Genomic DNA, 16,261 nt, shown 5'->3' with positions numbered 1-16,261 from the left:
AAGAGTCTTGTATTATCCAATTGAGTTTCCAGAATTTACACTTTCTCTAGAAGCCCTCATTCCATTTAGGCATCTTTTCATTCTTTCCAATTCGAATTTTTAGTCCTAATTGAATTTCCATAATCAAATGTCTTCCAGTTTCCAGATGACCTCCCAGCTGGAATAAGTACTTAGTCCCAACTGCATAGTTTTAACTCTCTATAAAGAAGCAATTTATTTTTATTATGGGCTGCTAAGTTATGGTCATCTTACGGATTAGAATTGATATTCCTAATGAACATCCAAACTGAATGGACAATTGTTATGCATGGTGAAACTGGAATTCAAACTACATTTCAATGATGCATTGTGTGTGCGCTGGCTAAGATGTTAAAGGAAGCTGGTGCATTTTGCTCCCTAGTAAAAATACACCCAAACATATTAGATTTCAATAGGCTTTGCAGTTAAAAATTTTGCAACTAATTTCAATGTCCAATCTGGAGTCAATGATTTCAATTCGAGCATATTAGATAGTCTCGAGAGCTAAATTAAATGTTTCAGAGAGCAACTCATGCACTTAGGTCCTGGACCCATTTACAAAGGAGTAGCTGCAGAGTAGGATAAAAAAATTTACACATTATTTAAAAAAAAGTGCAAGAATTAGAGACCCTATGTCTAGAAGATCTATTAATGCGAAAGTATTACTTCGCTATGTTTATTTATTGTAAGTACCTACAGCGCCCATGAGGCATTATTGTAGGGGGGATACAACTACATACAATAACACATGCAAAGAAGATATAAGGAAACTTGTTAGCAAGGTAACACAACACACTGATAGAACACTAAATGAATTCTCAAGTAGTATAAGTGATAACATAAAATACATTAACACAGCGCTGGCAAACGCACAGATTTCACAGATTTCTGTCCGCAGCAGTTGTGAGTAATTGAGAAGTGGTGGAGGTTAATGAGTGGTGTCAATCGACGGAGGGTGATGTAATGTTGCAGTAGCATCCGTTCTTTTGCATTGCTCCAATGCAGATTCTGCAGTGCTCTTTAACTTTGCAACATTTCTGATTTTACAACCCTAAAAAGTGTATTCATAGCTGTTTTCACAATTTCAGCAATACCTGTTTAAGTTCATTCAGTGAGACCATTAGATTGTGTTTTATTGATTGCAGGTTGCACCAAGTGTGAAAGTGCGGGAGAAACCAGAGGTTGGAGTTTTGAGTTAAAAACGGAGTGGCTCTAAATTGCAGCAGTGCCATCGAGCAAAGAAAGCTTTTATTGTCCCGCCAAGAAAAATAGGAAACATGCAACAAGTGGCATTCATAGTTAAAGATAATTATACTGTATTCTGCACGGAGGTGTCATGTCGTAAACCGGCAGTCAATATCTGTTATGTAAGAAACACACATTTAATTTACTGAGAATTATCATTTTATTGATATATGCTCTTGTGGTGCTTGCCCACATAAAACTGCAATACCTTATCTGTGGGGACTTGCATAATTAAAGGCAAGGACAGTACCACATCAAGGTAAAGCTCACTCATTGAAGAAATCTTTTTTTTTTTTTTTGCAGTGTTGTTTATATGAATTTCCTATCTCAAATGAAAAAAAATCACACAAGACTTATGCGAGTTTCTACAAGGTCAATATTTTTATTATAGATCGGTAGCCATCTCTTACATCATTTTCTTATTTCATACTCAAAATAAAATAGTTTTTCTGTGTTTATTTCTTCATGAAATTGGACCAGGCAAACGATTTTTCAAGTAAATAATTTCAATGTAAAACAGTCTCATTGAGATCAAAGCCAGTAATAAACACACTATTATCAGCATACATGATGAGCTGAGCACTGTTGTCAATATGAATTATGTCATTTATGTACAAATTCAGCAAAAGTGTGCCTAATACTCTTCATTGAGGTACTAAACAAAATATATAAAGGATGATTTGTTACTGTTCATCTGATTCCTTGAATGGGACTTGATTCAATTATTTTCAATACCTTTGCGAGTGCTGGTAATTAAAAAAAATATCTCTACGAACGTGTGCTCCATGCTCTAGCAGATTTCATAGAGTTCCCCGATAGAATATTGAGCTTTTATATTAGCATTGCATGACATGTTAATTGGATGTGAAGCATGTTTGATGTTCACAAATGCATGCCATTTCCATAATTTCGACTCCCTTAATTGTACGAAATGTTGGCACAGAGCTGAACTGTTGCCATTGAATTGGACTCCAAATTGTTGACTGGGGGCCAATATCCAGTTGGAAATGGTCATTTCCGATTTTGATTTGGCCTCAACTGTTTTGTTAAACTTGGAACAAAGCCATACTGCCGCGGTTCAATCCATCGCTACGTACGTGGTTCGGCTAGAGCAGCTCTTTAGACACAGTGACAGACACAGAGACCATTTTTATTTAAGAAACAGCCAACAAAAGTGAACTGAAAACATGGCAACTGCTCACCCCATACATGGTTACTATACAAAGGCACACTGCACTTGAACCTTGTCTAGGACGCCTAGCGCGTAGGATGCTTTCGTGAAAAAAAAAATAAAAAAAAAAAAAACGGCGTTGTACATGGCATCGAATCCAGGTGCGTACACTTCTGCCTTTTCCCGTGCTCTCGAGTTAAGTGATCCTTGGATGGCGACTATAACCTTCGAAATGTGATGCATTTATAAAAAAAAAATACACAGCGGCACAAAGCCGCGGTGTATATTGTAGCCTATCGCGAGGCCTAGTTTGTGGTCTCTGCAGCACTGGAGAGAACGACGCTGGCCAAGTGCTAGCTGCAGCAGCTGTGGAATGCACGAGGTAAGTGAGAATTAAGCAGTACAGTACTTTATGAAGCAATATTCAAGACGATTATGCAGTTGTTATATAAAATGTCGATACTTCAATTAACATCGCTGAACAAAGCCGCAGAATACTTAGTTAGCGTTCGTCGCGGCAGTAGAGTGACGCTTGCCACGTGTTCTGCAGCTGCTGCACGAAGACTCGGAAGAATGCGTGAGGGAAGCAGGTAATAAGCACTGTAGCACTTTATTAAATCAAATTTGACACGATTAAGCATGCGTGTATTTACGTATAGCCTGGTAAAGAGGCCTAGCGCGCAAGTTATTTTGGTGGCCGCGACGATTGATACGAAGCCACGTGCAACGTAGAGAGGGAAGAGGAGTACGGGAGGTGCAGGTCTGCGGTCTGCCAGGAAACATTGGGGCGGCCCTGAAAAGGGCCGTTTGGATGCGCAGCGACGTGACGGCGTGGCGAACACAACGCCCTGCACTCGTCCGTGGCCCTTTGCCGTGCACCGTCAACAGCGGTGCACTACGTCGTACACAGTGCCATGGTTATATGCTGCCCTGGATGCTGTCGCGATGCTTCTACTGTAGACATTTACGAGGGTTGCGGCGATGATCTTGGAGAGCTGATCGATGCCGCGATCCCTGACATGGGCTGCTGCGTACAAAGAAAATCCTCGGTCTCTTCGCAGCATACAGGAAACGGTGCTGTAAAAGAGTAGAAAAAGTTGCATTATGAACATAGCGATTTGATGAATGCGCAACATATTACAAAACCTTCGACAAAGAAATCTGCGTTCTTGTACCTCAATCAGGGTTGAGAATGCGCACGGCAGACGTGCGCCTCAGCATAGCAGTCAGGCAGCGCTTAGTTGCCGACGGCGGATGTTTTCGTGGAGGTCTCCATAGCCGTGGCCGATTTTTTTTTTTTTTTTTTTTGAACACGAGCAGCGTCCATGCCACGAGCTGCTGCTGCACGAGGTCCTGGAAGCACGTGGGGAGAGACAAGCGACACAGTACTTATAAATAAGCAAAATGAGAGAATTCTGCGCAATTTATACTTACCTTGACGGTGCTTGCGATCTCCCGCAGGTCGTCGCCATTATCAACGTCATTCCGCCCAACGTACAGCACGGATCGGCGTGCCGAAAGCGCATTGACGTAAACGCGCAGGCCCGCCATCGTCGAGCACCTCGGTGACCGAACGCGCCGGTGTCATGCAGCAGCGAGATCCACGAACCGAATGCCGGAATCGCGCGCGTTGCCAGAGCGGGGGCTCCTAGCGATTCCCTAGAGCGTCTAGGGACGAAAAAAGACAAGCAAACCCAGTTTTTGACTACGTCACGTCCGGTTAAGCATTCAGCCCGACGCAAAAAACGTCACGCCAGGCCGCGGCGTGTCCACCAATCAGCGTTTCCAGCCGATCTACCCCTAAACGCTTCTCTGTGGCGTGCACAATTTTCGCAGAAGAGAGTCGAAAAGCTGGTGATGATGATGAGTCTGAGGTCATTCCCTTCGTATCGGGAGATCAACGGGGTCCCCCGGATCAGACCAAAAAAAAATGTAAAAAAATAATAATAATAAAAACAACAAAACATTCACAACACGCATACACATTGTCGCCACACACACACACACACACACACACACACACACACACACACACACACACACACACACACACACACACACACACACACACACACACACACACACACACACACACACACACACACACACACACACACACACTGTGCTGTGGCAGTCACTGAGTGCGATGTTCAGTCGTTTGGCGGTCATCGCCGAGTTATTTGCCACCACTTTTCTAGCCTAGCCTTCGTCGTGGAAACACTTCGACTTGCGACAGCGTTCGTTTTGTCGCTTTTGTCGCCCGCCTTGAAGCCCAATGCGCACAAAAGGGTGGCGCCATCTGCAGGAGACAACCCGACTCGCAGTGGAGCACCAGGTGTTTTAGGAGCTCCTCATGTCTCCCGCAAGCTCTGCAGGTGGCGGCTTGTGCCTCGGCGGAATCATCGAAGCGCCGGCGGTACACGAGTGTGCGCAGAGCTCCGGCGCGCGCCTCGAAAAGAAGGGCACTACCCCCGCTGTTGTCGTACAGGAGTTCTGGTGCTTGTGCGTGCGGTACATCTGGAGCGTTGATTTGGTCTCCATAGCGGATTGCCAGCGGCCGGTCTCTGCTGCTTGCACCCGGGTCCGCACCGCGCGTCCGCTCTTGCGTTCAGTTAGCTCGTTCTCTTGGGTGGAATTTTCAGAGACTGTACTTGCAGCGCAACCGCTGTACCCGGGAGCACCATCGCGTTCTGGTCCCCTTAAAGTAGAGGTACCGATACACTCGTCGTGCCCATCGTGAGTCGGGTTATATGCGGAGCCGTTCCTAGAATGCAATTTTGCTGCTTGCCTCTCTAGCTTCGAACGACGACCAGCCGAGGCCACCCTGGATTGCCTCAATGGCAACTCGCCCGTGACACCCCAGGGCTACTCGGCCAACTTCGTGTTGTCCGCGCTCCAGCCAAGCAAGCGTAGAGGCCGATATGCACACCACAGCATTCGCGAATGTCAGGGCCGGAACGTGCACAGCCTTCCACAATTCGCGAACTATTACGTATCGGCTGCATCCCCACAGGCACCGTTTGCGCAAAATACAGCACACTCGCTGGGAGGAACGTCGCACGTGTTCTTCGTGTGCTGCATATACGTCTCCTTGGGCACTGATGTTAATGCCGAGGTACCTGTAGGTGGTGGTCTGGGGTATAGGCTCTCCGCCCAAGAGAGTGCTTCTCTGTCAGGGGAGATGTAATAGGCAGTAGCCACTTGCAGTGGCTAGTCTTGGATAGCCTGGGAGGCGCTGCTGTGCGCTCGCGGAAGCTAGCAGGACCTTCGGCACCCCGCCGGGGTGGCGCAGTGGTTACAGCGCTCGACTACTGTTCCCAAGGACGCGGGCTCGAATCCCGGAATCGGCGGCCGCTTTTCGATGGAGGCGAACAGCAAGGCGCCCGTGTGCTGTGCGATGTTAGTTCACGTTAAAGAACCCCAGGTGGTCTAAATTTCCGGAGCCCTCCACTACGGCGTCTCTCATAGCCGGAGTTGCTTGGAACGTTAAACCCCACAAACCAACCAGGAGCTTCGGCACGGCTCGTGCTGCGCCGTTAGGCTTACGCCGGGCTCTAATAAAGACTGTGTTTGTTAGCAGCTCTCGGGCTTCGTCGGCTACCGCTCAACAATCGCGCTATAGCGTGCTCGGATGATCCCCGGGTTCTTTTTGTCTTTCTTTACTCGATAACTTTAAACAGCTGCGTGCTGCGAGTCAGGCAGACAGTCAGATTTTTTTTTTCTTTTTTCGAAACGTTTTTTTGCAAGAACTTATTCCTAATTCATACTTTTATATAATACAGCCTAACTTCGGATCAAGTAAACATTTCTTGTGCCTGCACAAAACCCCGACCAATCCGTTCCTGTGGGTATGTGCTTGAGGAGAGAAGAGGTCAGATTCCAACGTTAGTGCTAATTTACAAACTTCGCTGTCTTTTTTCTTTTCCTTTTATTCAATTCTACGATCTTGAATCTATTTTTTCTTTAGCTGATAATTGATTTGTTACAGTAATCCAGTATATGCAGTGCATTCGGCTCTCCACACACAACCCTAGCTAATCCCCCTCGTGGGTATATGTGCCATTTGCCAAGGAAGAAGAAGTCAAAGAAGAAGAAGAGGAATGCGTCAGCGGCGGTGCATGTTGGTGTTCCTGCGTTTCCGCCTCGTCTGATGAGCGCCAGGGCTACGAAGAAGCTCCGGAACCAGCACATTCAAGCTTTTGTACGGTGGCGGCCCCTGAACACACTGAAGAAGAGCGGCTACACAAGGGCAGTCGAGGTTGTCGCGGACAAGAAAGAGATCCTTGTAAATGACCGCGTCATTCCGGAGCGTTCTCTCTGCAAGTCATCCACTTTTGACAAGATGTTTGGACCCGAAGCAAAGCAGATCGACATGTACCGGGCGGTCATGGGGCCCACCATAGCCCAGGTCATGATGGGCTACAACTGCACTGTGTTCGCGTATGGCCAAATGTGCACTGGCTACACCTTCACAAAGAGTCAACGATCAAATGCTCATCTGGGCTGGGTTAATGACCAGCTAGCCGGGATTATTCCCCGCACTATGCATCAGGTCTTTGAAGAACTCCAAGCACAAGACATCGAGTCCACTATCGAGGTGTCCTTCCTCGAGTTCTACAACGAGGAGGTGTTTGATCTGCTGAGTGCACACGAGGGCACATCGATACACAAGATCTACGAGGACTCTGCTGGAAAGGAATTCGTGATAATCCAGGCCCTCGAAGAAATCATGCGCAACCGTCAAGAGGTCTTCATTCTTGAGAAAGCTGCAGCTAAGCGCCAACCTGCGGCCACTCTGCTCAACGCAACCTCGTCACGCAGTCACGCCGTCTTTGCAGTCACTGTCCGCATCCGTGAATTGACTGATGATGGCGATGAGCTGGCCAAAACTGGACAGCTCGACCTGGTTGACCTTGTGGACATCGAGAACATAGGCTGCTTTGGCGCTATTGGCCGAGGAGCCCGTGAAGCAGGCCACGGCGACCAATCTCTTCTTACTTTGGGCCGTGTCATAACTGCTTTGGTGGACAATGCAGCATGTGTGCCTTACAGAGAAAGCAAAGTGACGCGGCTGCTGCAGAGCTCCTTGGGCAGCCGCTCCATGACTTCCATCGCTGCGACAATCTCACCAGACATGTGGAACCTTGAGGAGACCTCGAGCACCTTGGACTACGCCCACCGGGCCAAGAAAATAACCAAGCAGCCAGAGGTAAACCAAAAATTTACCAAGAAAGATCTTATTAAGGAGTACAGAGAGTATATAAGAGGATGCGGAGGGACGTCGCAGCAACCAGTGACAAGAATGGGATCCTTGTGGACCAGGAGAACTATACAGGAACATAGAATGCAGATCGAACGGCCAGTCACAGAAGATTCTGGAGAAGGAAGCTCAGACTGAGTCTCCGACAGAAAAGCTATCAGCAGTTAATCAGCTGTGTTATTAAAAATAAAAGCAGACAGTTTCAGAAACGACTATACAGCTCCTGCCACAATCCGGGAAATGAAGATGAGCTTGGATGCAACTGAGCAGGTGCTGTCTAAGACGTCGATTGAGAGAGACAGCAGACTGCCCTTGTTTGCGTCCGGAAGCTGCACTCACTGCAGCTGCTGAGGAGCTTGTGTGAGACGATCGACATTGACTTGCTGTATCATAAGCTTCACCGAACATCTGTCATCGGTCAGACCAACAAGGAAAGACAGTCTGGATTCGTGGAGAGCTCAAAGGACCGCTTCAGCCAGGTTGAGACTAACTCACATTTCAGTAATTATTGCACTGTATAATCTTTTTCATCGAATCCACGTATCTGTGCCTGTCCTGCCTATTAAACTGCATTGAAAAAGTCGCCACTCGGCGTCATTCCTTAGAGGCGTTGGAGGATCATTTGCAACACTCTGCAGCCGATTACAGGAACTGCTGTTGTGGCATACACTCCTAAAGCCAGGGAACTTGCTGATGAAGGTACTGCAGCCAACATGTCCACCCATTGCGGTAGTCCACAGTCGAGGCTCCGCAGCCTAGATTGTGGAGAATACCCCAGCATGTTTCGGACGCTATCGTGTGGTCGAATGTTCCCTGGTTTCAAATTTTGCCCAGTTTCGTTTTGGTCTTTTTCTTTCCTTGACAACTTTAAACAGCTGCGTGCTGCGTGCGAGTCAGGCGGCAAGAGTTGTAGGGCAGAGAAGATAGGCCGCTATCTCATTCGTGGAGGAGGAGGAGGAAAAACATTATGTAAACTTCCTTTTCTTCCTGAGTGGAGCCCTCAGTCCAGGGCTCCATGTGCCGCCTCAATCCTGCAGGCCCGCCAGAACAGCTGGCGCTGGTCTTGCGGTTTGGTGCTGATGAAGCGGTCTCAGAAAGAAATAAATACACATCAGTCCATAAGCCCATGGGCCACGGCAATCCTCTCGGCCCGCTCGTGGCCACATACGACTCTAAGGTTTTGTCTTTTTAGTGTCCTTGCCCATGTTACCTAATTCGTCTAGCAAGGTGATTATTTATTGTATAGGTGAATTTAACCCTGTGATTCCCAGCTTTGCATGAAATGTGGATAATATTCGTTTCTGCTCCTATAACTGTCTGCATTCTTCTTCTTCTTCTTCTTCCTTGATATTTGGCACATACCCACGAAGGGGGATTGGCCAGGGTTCAGTGTGGACTGCCAAATGTCCTACACAATTTGAATTAGTATAATGAAATAATTGACAACTAAACAAAAACAAAAGATTTAAGATCACAAAAGTTATTGAATGAAAAAATATGAAGCAAAAATTTGGAGTTTTGTAAATTTGGAATGCAATTAGCAAGGGAATCTGTCCGCGTGATGTAGTTATGTAAGTACTGACAAATTTGAGGCAACGCAAATCCTTTCGCACTCGCACCGAAGGAGAGTAGAAGCGGGACCGATAACGTAAATCCCAAGCGTGCAATTGGAGTTTCTAAATGCACCCTCTTCTGATGTGAAAACCATCGGCAAGCGAGAAGGAAGTGATCAATATTTTCAATTTCACCGCAAGCCTCACAAAGGTTTGTGGGGCTGATCCCGCATCTACATAAATAAAGATTTAAGCGAGGAATCCTGCATCTCAGGAGAGTCATCGTAACCTCACACTGCCGTGATTTACATGCTCGAACTTTCGATGAGTATATGAGGTGCTGGTATTCGGCTATAGATAGCAAAGATTCATTGCATGTAGCGGCTAGGTATTGATATCGCTGGAAACGGGAGATTTTAAAAATGATGATATTAGGGATGGTACATGGAACAGGTGCCTCAAGAGCTGATTTAGCCAGGAAATCTGCCGCTTCGTTGTGGAAAATACTGCTGTGTCCGAGGACCCAGATGAAGCGTATTTCTTTCACCCACCCCGGTATGAAATACTTTAGTGAGCGGCTCAACAGAGCATCCCGTGCTGACTCCAGCGACAACAAAGCAGAAAGAGAGTCTGATAGAAAAATTATTTTTGATTGACTGCAGGGAACTTTTAGTAGCGCTAGCCCATTGCCATAAACTCTGCTAGAAATATCGGTGTGTAATCCGGGACACGCACCGAAAAACTCCAGGAAAGAGACTCCGAAAAAATTCTAATCGCAGCTTTGTGCGCAATCACAGACGCATCAGTGGCAATTACAGTGTGATCAGGGAACTTTTCAAGGTGTTCACATAGGAGACTGGATATTAGACTTGAGGGCAAGTGCTTCACATTAGATGGAAATATAGAATCATAATTTATATCCACAAAGGACGTTGCGCAACCAATAGGACATATAGAAGCAAGGTCCACACCAATGTTTGTTAAAATGCTGTGCGTATAAACAACTTGGGGCTTGCAGACCCTTGGCCACTGGTGAGTGAGAAAGAGTGCGGGGTTTGACACAAAAATAGGTATAGCCACACCGGGAGTAGTCTCAAATGATCGCAAAAATGATCTGACAGTTAGAAGGTGGAAACGGGAGTTAAGGTCCGGGATGCGGGCCTCCAAGTACAGAACAGTGGTAGAGACTGACTGTGGAAGCCCTAGGCAGAGGCGCAGCGCCCGTCTTTCCCTAAAGAAAGCGGCTTAAGTCTTCAGAATTCGTGGCGGGTTGGACTGCTTCGTTCTTTAAAGTGCACTCTTTTACGTCTCGCACTGAAATAACTACGGTGCAGAATCGACACTGCGCAGCAGATGTCGCCTGGCACTGTGGAGCTTTCTCGGAAGCATGGCGGATCGTCCCTGTTAGTCCTCGCGCAATCGCGTCAACTTCTAATGGCGCGTGGACTTTTGGTTCCTTTCGCGACTCCGATAGAATGTCAGCTCGCATGAGCGCATCGACTGCACGATAGCCCATTTGCATGAATTAGCTCCGATTTTTGGCGGCCGCTCTGAGCGTTCGTTTCGCTGCCCATCCGACGCACGCGCGCACAGTTGCCGGAGGAGGCGGAGGAATGGTGGTTGGGGTGATGTGACGTGCGCCCCTTTTGCGGGCCGCCGTGCACTGCGCGTGGTCGGACTTGGGGACGACGGATGTCACGGCCATATGCGCTGTTCGTTGGGCAGACTTTATATTCCGATCCCCTCGCCCTCCCCACAGTCCTCTGGCAGCGGCGGCACCCCACCCGCCGCGATGCGGATGAATGGGGCGGGCCAGTGGCAACGGCAGCAGCAGCAAAAGCGAGGACGGGGCGCGCACCCCCGCTGCCGCATGCGCGACCTTTGACAAGGCATCGGGGCGAGTCGAGACTTTTTTCTTGCTCCGTTCTAGCTTTGGAAAGCGTCTCGTTTTACTATGGTTAGAACGTAGACAAGTCCGGGGTGCGGTATCGTCGCGAGGAGGTTGGAGGTATCATGCTAACGAGATTAGCCGTCTATTGAATTGGGCAGCGGAGATAGTTAGCGCCGGCGATGTGATCAAACTGTCTCTGGCGAAACAAAGGAAAAAGAAACTGCAGATCCCGGCCGATCTCGAGTATACCTTTCGAATTTCGTTTTATGTTTGTGTCTTTTCTTCGTTTTCTTTTCCTTTTCTACAGGCTGATTTGCTTTATAGCTTTCTTCTTTTTGAGTACCGTGCTCCTCCTTCACATCTGCATTCTGTCGAGAGTGGAATGGTAATGACGAAACGCAGATAACTTGAAACAGTAAATTTCCTCATGTTCTTTTGCGGAACGCGCAGAAGGATGTACTCTAAGAGCTGAGAGCACATAATGTGGCCTTGAAGGAGCATGTAAATAAAAAGTAAATCTACTCTGACACGACGGCAGTTAAGAGAAGGAAGATTCAGTGGGGTACTCTTGGTGGAGCGAGAGGAGGAAATTGAGCAAGGAAAGCGATATCGAAATATCCGTAAATTTTTTTGCCGTACTCTGTCAACCTTGTTCCAGTTCGATTTACAGGTGTCACTCCAAACAACCGACGCGTACTCCAAAAGCGGCAAGCATATGGACAGGTACAGCTTTAGGAATGAAAGTGGAGTACGGAACTCTCTCGAAAGTCTGCAGACGAATCCGTGTGTCTGCATAACCCGCTGACCAATGCGTTTAGTATGAGAGGAGAAGCTGGAGGGTGCGGTCAAAAAGTACACCAAGGCCATTAATTTCATTAACCCTATCCAACAGCACAGAATTCACAGAATAATGGTAGAGAAAGCTGTGCCTTTTACGAGTAAATGAGACAACCCTAGTATTGGAAGAATTGAGGGTAAGTCGATTCTTCGCACACCAATCAGGAAAAGCAGATATGTCTGATTGCAACAACAAGCAATCTTGAAAAGAATGTATCACCTTGAATATTTTTATATCATCAGCATAAAGAAGAAACGGGGAGTTCTTGATGACGGAGGAAACGTCATTAATAGAAACGGAGAAGAGAAGCGGGCCTAATACAGAACCTTGAGGAACTCCGCTGGTTGCAGGATAAACGAAGGAAGTCTGTCCATTGACACTGACAAAGCAGGAGCGATCAACGAGATAGCTACGTATGAGGGCTACGAGTGAGACTTCGACACCAGAGAGTAGAAGCTTTTCAAGTAGTAATGAGTGAGTAACAACGTTGAAAGCTTTGCTCAACTCACAGTACACAGTGTCAACCTGCCCTCTCTGAAGGACTGCTGCAGAGCCATATGTCATAAACGTGACTAGGTTGGTTGAAGTAGAGCGACCCGACATGAAGCCATGTTGATTCGTTATGATGACATGTTTGAGATGGAAGGAAAGCACATTGTGCAAAGCTAATCCGAAAAGCTTAGAGGTTGCACATAGAAGAGAAATCGGACGATAATTAGAAACAGGAGATTTGTTTCCTGACTTGAAGACAGGAAACACGCGTGCTATTTTCCACACGCGAGGAAAGGCAGCATTTTTCAAACGGTTATTAAATATAGCAGTCAGTACTGGTATACAAAGATACAACTGAAGGCTTTTATTATGGAGGCTGGAATGCCATCAGGTCCAGGAGACAAAGATGGTCTCAGACGCTTAAGACTCGCAGTTAATATCTTCCCGTCAAAGAGAAAGGAATTAGATGGTGCACCAGATGGGAGGCATACGGAATCGCAGTGTGGAGGTTTGTATACGTAGGAAAATGTTCGCCAAAAGTGTCGGCAACATCCCGAATTTCCGACCCCTGAGAGTCAACTAAGTTGATGCTGGAATCCGATTTAATAGAACGCTTGCGAGCGTACCGCCAGAACTTACTAGGACGATTTGTGCCACTCCTCTCTAAAGACCCGCTTGCGTTTGGAAAGAGAACGCAAGCGGCGAAACTCATCTGCCCAATTGTCAAACCCGGGGCGTTTTGCTTTACGATGAGCCCGTTCCTTAAGTTTTAACGCCCGTTCTCAGTTCTCTGGAAAACCAGAAAGGAAACTTCCTACGAGTAGGAGTATGCAGAGGTATGTACTGATGCATACCATTAAGAACTATTTCAGTGAAGCGACTGACTTGTCCGTCGGCATCACTAATGTCATTTAAAAAGGACCAGTCGACAAAAGAGAAGAAATTGAAGAGACCGACATAGTCACCACGTGCATACGCGAAACGGGGCGAATTAATTCCCCGTCCGATCTGAATTAGTAGAGGGTGAGGCAGAGACAAAAGTAGTCACAAGAAGTGGAGGGTGAAATTTGTCACAGCGAGTTAGCTGTATGTCGGAACTCTAGACTCGAACACTTTCAAAATTCGATAGACTGATGTCAAGAATTACCACAGCAGTTTTCAAGGAAATTGTGCTGCTGCAAAGAGTTAAAGGCTATAAAATCAAGTAGAGTGTTACACTTGCTTAATATGTAATGATTATTGTGAGAAGAAGTAAATGAGTTCCATTTGATACCTGCAGTATTAAAATTGCCTAAAATGAGAAGTTTGTGTTTGCTATGACGAGTTATAACATGTTCGATTCAGAGCAGAACATCATCATAGGCTGGAGGAGGAAGACTCGGAGGAATGTAGAAAGCTGCAAGTAGAAGATTTTCATGTCGATTTAAAGTGAGCTCAAGCCACACACATTCTTGAAGTTTCCAGATTTGACCGTCGACCACACTGCAAAGAACTGTCAATAGCAATGAGCACTCCCCCTCCTCTTTGTTTTGGTCCTGTTTCAGGGCGGTCGCTTCTAAAAACAGAGTAATTATTAGGAAAGAAATCACTGGAAGGGATATCGCTTGACAGCCAGGTTTAGGTAACTACAACAGCGGTGTAACAACAGGCCAAAACGCTAGAAAAGAATTCAGATTCCTTAGTCCGAATACATCGGGTGTTTTGATAGTTCAGTTCAGTTCAGTCGTGTCCGACTCTTCGTGACCCTATGGACCATATCACGCCACGCTTTCCGGCCTCTCGCTATCTTCCTAACATCACATAACTTCATCTGCAGCGCCTCGAGGATGCTATCTAACCATCGCGCGATTTCAACCCTGCCCATGATGACTTACGGAGTGAAACACAAATGTGGTAAAAGAAAACAATTGCAGTTCCAGTTGGAGCCAGTAGGAATTCATCAGGGAACCAACTGGCATCAATCAACTGAGAATAGTTCCCTTAAATCAATTAGACGAGGTTAATTATCACCTGCGCCGTCGGAGTCGATGATTACTATATGTCTTGCGCATATGTCATACCATTTCAAAGAAAGAACGCGCGAAAATATCGTGTCTGCAGCCCGTGCCATTCGGAGCTAGAAGACGAAGTGCGAGAGGTGTGTTGAAGGCTGCGACGAAGAGAAAGAACAGGAACCAAACACGAGGAACCGTTCATTTTAAAGCGACCTGTACGATGTCGAAGGAGGAGACTTTTGGATTGGACCCTGCAATATGGGTTCAATCAGTCAGCGACGGCAGACGGCTGCCTGCCACAAGCACACTTTTTCTCTACGGTGAGCAACAGGGCGAAGCCAGCGTCGACAGCGGCCTCAACAGTGCGGGCGTCAACTCGGCCCACCCCACTGACGGTGAGCAAGTTCGTGCGTCAAATGACTGAACTCAACTGCTGCAAAGTTGGCGCTGGAGGGTGGTTGGGCTCCCCAGTTCGCCCAAAGCAAAAGGCGGAGGCGACATACAGTGCAAAACGAATAAAAACGAGCGAGGTTGGTAGTGTATGCTCAACCGCGTTCCTTTTCCCCGTGCGCGTTCTAACTGAACCATTTGTGTGTGAGACGCTCGTGCGGACATAAAAGTTTATTTTGCCTGTGCTCCGCGGTCGATCTTTCTTTTGTTTGTTTCTTAAAGAAACATAAACAAAGCCCCGATTACACTGCTTTCGATATGATTTCTCCGCGCATTTAGGACCATCACACAGTACCTTGACTTCAGATGATGCGCAAAAGCCGGCACTAGCTGTGGAATCAGCTGTTTTATAGTGCCTAGAATATACTGGCTAGTGTGACGAGCGCCCGCGCTTCCCTATGGGCGAGGATGGCGCTATTTGCAATGAAAGCCAATCGTTAGCGGCAGAGGGCGCTGCTTGTCAAGAGGGTGCCACCTGAGCAGACGACGCAGTTTTCTCTCTTCAGAATACGGCAATCTGTTGGTGTTGTGCGTGCGTGTTAAACCTGCTTCTGCGCCTCTTTTGCTTTCACGAAGGTGCAGTAGTTTATTTACGGAGTAGGTGTTTGCTCATGCGAGTCGTTCCGCACTTCTACCTGCTCGGCGACGATTGCATCGGTTTTTTTTTTTTCCTCGTTTTGTGCGCGCGTTCTGTGCTCGCCTGTATCCCTTCTTTTTTTACTGTGTCGCCAGTGGTGAAGCGCGGTTCCCGATTGTTGTTTCCCCAGTGCCTCTAACTAAACTGCAGAGAAAAATGCCAAAGAGAAAGCGGTGGTGCACAGAGAAGGTCTTTTTTGGCAAACGGGGCTACCGCTAGAACAAGGAGCGTACGTATTACTGCGCTATCTGATGCTACGTAAGTACGCATTCTGTACAATAGGAACGAAGCATCGATAGAAATGACTGAAGGTAAACGGCAACTGCTTTTGTTGGCGAGAAACATTTTTAGAGCATGCACTTATATTCACAAGGATGCAAACCTGGGCGAGTCGGTAACGGTGCTCCATGGCAGTGTGTAGCGCAAAGAGTGCGCTACAGACAGCACCTGTGTTGTGTACCTTTTCTGTGTCCCTCGATTGTCATTTTGCGCTACACATATGTCATATGGATGCAGTTATATATTAGGCGCATGTTTCACCGTAAGCGCGGCATTACCAACGAGCTTCATCGCGATTAACCGGCCGCGTCTCGTGCATATTGCGTATCTGAGAAAAAAAAAAAAAAACTTCATCAGCTTCTTCATTCAAAAGATGGTGACTTCGGCAAAACCTTGTGCAATCGCAGGCCGCGATGTACCTTAATTAGCCGCT

The 16,261-nt window shown here is 47.0% G+C and overlaps 1 pseudogene; it reads left to right on the top strand.

The window, feature by feature from the left end:
- The first annotated feature begins 6,532 nt into the window (after positions 1–6,532).
- LOC146170983 (kinesin-like protein KLP2 pseudogene) lies at positions 6,533–14,886 on the top strand (annotated as a pseudogene).
- Positions 14,887–16,261: the final 1,375 nt, after the last annotated feature.

This window comes from Amblyomma maculatum, unplaced genomic scaffold (assembly GCF_055883805.1).
Source record: "Amblyomma maculatum isolate TAMU_Amacu unplaced genomic scaffold, ASM5588380v1 scaffold_24, whole genome shotgun sequence".
Classification (NCBI taxonomy): Eukaryota; Metazoa; Arthropoda; class Arachnida; order Ixodida; family Ixodidae; genus Amblyomma; species Amblyomma maculatum.
This window is presented reverse-complemented; position numbering and strand designations above follow the sequence as displayed.